Source organism: Lampetra fluviatilis, chromosome 57, assembly GCF_964198595.1.
Source record: "Lampetra fluviatilis chromosome 57, kcLamFluv1.1, whole genome shotgun sequence".
In the NCBI taxonomy this organism is placed as follows: domain Eukaryota; kingdom Metazoa; phylum Chordata; class Hyperoartia; order Petromyzontiformes; family Petromyzontidae; genus Lampetra; species Lampetra fluviatilis.
The window spans coordinates 5,400,027-5,404,231 of record NC_136331.1 but is presented as its reverse complement, the minus strand read 5'-3'; positions in this window follow the sequence as shown (position 1 = coordinate 5,404,231).

Below are 4,205 nucleotides of genomic sequence, written 5' to 3'. Positions count from 1 at the left end.
TCAACGTCAACATCAGCACCATCACCACCATCAACGTCAACATCAGCACCATCACCACCATCAACGTCAACATCAGCACCATCACCACCATCAACGTCAACATCAGCACCATCACCACCATCAACGTCAACATCAGCACCATCACCACCATCAACGTCAACATCAGCACCATCACCACCATCAACATCAACATCAGCACCATCACCACCATCAACATCAACATCAGCACCATCAGCACCATCAACGTCAACATCCCCCACTTCCTCATCACGGAGGTACCTCCTCAACATCACCACCATCAACATCATCATCACCACTACCATCACCACCACCATCATGTATATATATGTGTGTATGTATGTATGTTTTACTTCTCTAGCACCCCACGTAACCAGCCGTACTAATCGGATCTCATCCCCTGGTCACTGGTGACCATATGCAAACATAAAATAACTCCATCATATTAAATGTGGTTCTACACTTAATTTGGCCAAATCTATGAAGATGCAAATATCAATTTGGACTGTCACGCAATGAACTTTACTCTCATACGGCAGAGCGGGTGGGATAAATGTTGTAATCTATTGAGTGAAGAGATCTCATGAAGTAGCTCCATCCACCAGACTTGATGCGTTCTTGAATGCTGCTTGGTTTAGCATGGAGTATTCGGCGTAAGGCACTACCACTAGAGTACAATGCACGCCTATCCGTAATAATGCTTTATTATTGTACCCTACATCCTAGTAAGCCTATGAAGATGTTTAGGACGAAACAATGATCACAGCTCTTCCTAAATTAATTCCTGGAACAGTGTTCACGTTGAAATTATAATCCCAGGATGCTCGACTCTGCGAGTTCCGAATGGACTCCACTCCGTCTCGTGCCGTGCCTCCCCACAGGACAATCGCGATGTTATTGGCACGACGTTTCAGTTTTTTTCCACGGCTCACACAAAAATCACGGCGACACTGCGGCTCTCAGAGCCACACAGAACCCTCACAGCAAGCATGGAAACTCCCTCGCCGCGATTTGTAAAGAACACAAACCTCCACCCCCCCCCCTCGTCTCATTGTGTTGACATTTAAACACCCACTCGCAGCACCCCCCCCGCACCACCATCACTAACTCACTCGAGCTCCATCGTTCACTCCGTCCTTCTATCATCCCTCATTCCTCTCCTTCGCATCCCTCCCTCCACCAACTCATTCCTCCATCCCTCCCTCTCTCCTTCACTCCCTTCCACACTCCACCAATTCATTCCTCCCTCCGCCAATTCATTCCTCGCTCTATCAACTCATCCCTCCCTCCCTCTCTTTTTTTTTACGATCAGTGGAAACAAGAAGATGCTCGGTGTAGTCGGCACTTTGCTTCGTTCATCATTTCGTATTTTTTTTACTTTGCTTTATGTAAAACCCCCACCTCTCGCTCACTCTCTCGCTCACTCGCTCACTCTCTCGGTCACTCTCTCGCTCACTCTCTCGGTCACTCTCTCGCTCACTCTCTCGCTCACTCTCTCGGTCACTCTCTCGCTCACTCTCTCGCTCACTCGCTCACTCTCTAGCTCACTCTCTCGCCCACTCTCTCGCTCACTCTCTCGCCCACTCTCTCGCTCACTCTCTCACTCACTCTCTCGCTCACTCTCTCGGTCACTCTCTCGCTCACTCTCTCGGTCACTCTCTCACTCACTCTCTCGCCCACTCTCTCGCTCACTCTCTCACTCACTCTCTCGGTCACTCTCTCGGTCACTCTCTAGCTCACTCTCTCGCTCACTCTCTCGCTCACTCTCTCGCCCACTCTCTCGCTCACTCTCTCGCTCACTCACTCGCCCACTCTCTCGCTCACTCTCTCACTCACTCTCTCGGTCACTCTCTCGGTCACTCTCTCGGTCACTCTCTCGCTCACTCTCTCGCTCACTCTCTCGCCCACTCTCTCGCTCACTCTCTCGCTCACTCACTCGCCCACTCTCTCGCTCACTCACTCGCCCACTCTCTCGCTCACTCCCTCTCTCACTCTCTCGCTCGCTCACTCTCTCGCTCACTCTCTCGTTCTGCACGCAGCCCTTCTCGCAGTCCTTCGGCCTCCGACGGGTAGCTCATATCAGCATGTAGAGCTCCCCGTCATCTGCCACCGAGCACACGGCCTCCTCCATCGCCCACTGCTCCTTGAAGGCCGGCACGGCGTGGGTCAGCCGCGCCGCATGGCGGAACTCCAGCCCACACACCCTGGCTCCGACCAGAGCGCGGAAGATGCCCAGGCTGTTGGCCGGACGTTTCCCCTCCAGGGCCACCCCTACGCATCCCTGCCTCCACCAACTCATTCCTCCATCCCTCCCTCTCTCCTTCACTCCCTTCCACCCTCCACCAATTCATTCCTCTCTCCACCAATTCATTCCTATCTCCATCAACTCCCTCCCTCTCTCCCTGTCTTTCACATGTCTCCCCCCTCAAGCAAACTTCCTTCACATTTATCCTCCCTCTAGATTTGAAGCTTTCGTGACTGCAAGGATTCACACTCTTAGGTTTTTTCGGTAAAGTCACGTAGGGAAATAAATACATAATAAAAAAAATAAAAAAAATAAAAATAATTGTATTAATACAAATAAATTTATTTATATTAATATTTATGTTATTTAATAATTTATTCTTAATTTTTTACCTACGTGACTTTAAAAAACCTAAGAGTATATATCCTCCCTCCACCAACGCATCTCTCCCTCTCATCTCTCCTCCCTCCCTCTCCTCCCTACTCCCTCCCTCCCTCCACCAACGCATCTCTTCCCTCTCATCTCTCCTCCCTCCCTCCAGCGCCTTCCACACTCAACACGATTCAGCTCCTCCCATCTCCATTCACCACTCCCACCTGCTGGCCCGGCCAATGTGTAGCGTGTGTTGTGTGTGTGGTGTGTGTGTGGTGTGTGTGTGCGTAGTGTGTGTGATGTGTGTGTGTGTGATGTGTGTGTGTAATGTGTGAGTGATGTGTGTGTGATGTGTGTGTGTTGTGTGTGTGTGATGTGTGTGTGTTGTGTGTGTGGTGTGTGATGTGTGTGGTGTGTGTTGTGTGTGTGGTGTGATGTGTGTGTGTAATGTGTGTGTGATGTGTGTGTAGTGTGTGGTGTGTTGTGTGTGTGATGTGTGTGTGTAATGTGTGGGGTGATGTGTGTGTGATGTGTGTGTGGTGTGTAGTGTGTGGTGTGTGTGTGGTGTGATGTGTGTGTGTAATGTGTGGGGTGATGTGTGTGTGTGGTGTGTTTTGTGTGATGTGTGTGTGTAATGTGTGGTGTGATATGTGTGTGTGGTGTGTTGTGTGTGATGTGTTGTGTGTAATGTGTGGTGTGATGTGTGCGTGGTGTGATGTGTGTGTGGTGTGTTGTGTGTGTGTAATGTGTGGTGTGTTGTGTGTGTGTAATGTGTGGTGTGGTGTGATGTGTGTGTGGTGTAATGTGTGTGTGGTGTGTTGTGTGTGTGTAATGTGTGGTGTGGTGTGATGTGTGTGTGGTGTGATGTGTGTGTGGTGTGATGTGTGTGTGGTGTGATGTGAGCGTGTTTTTTCTTTCTCCCCATTTCGCTCGGTTGAACTGCCCTCCCCTGCACCCACGCACACACACACACACGCACACACACACACGCACACACACCCACACACACGGGCGCTTGCACACACAACAACCGCCATTCACCACTAAGTGGCGGTGACGTCACCACGACGCTTGTGCCAGGCCATGTGCACCTTGAGGCCACGTGAAGTGTCGAACGCCCGCTGGCAGGAGGTCACGGGGCAGACCCAGCAGGTGCCACGGGTCGACTGACTGAGATGACCGAGATGACTGGCTGATGCACCACCTGTGCCCCCTACTATGCCAACTTGCTGTGCTTTAGCCACCCGGCGCTCCGCTCGTTGTTGTGCACACACACGCACACACGCACACACACACCCACACACACGCACACACACACACACGCACCCACACACACGCACACTCACACACAAACACACACACACACGCCCACACACACGCACACACACACACGCACACACACACACGCACACACACACACGCACACACACACACGCACACACACACACGCACACACACGCACACACACACGGGTGAAACCCAGCCAGCCCGCACGCCCGCACTCACTCACGCGTGCCTCCGTAGCTGGGTAGCTGGACCTCCCTCCGCTCCCTCCCTCTCCTCCCTCCCT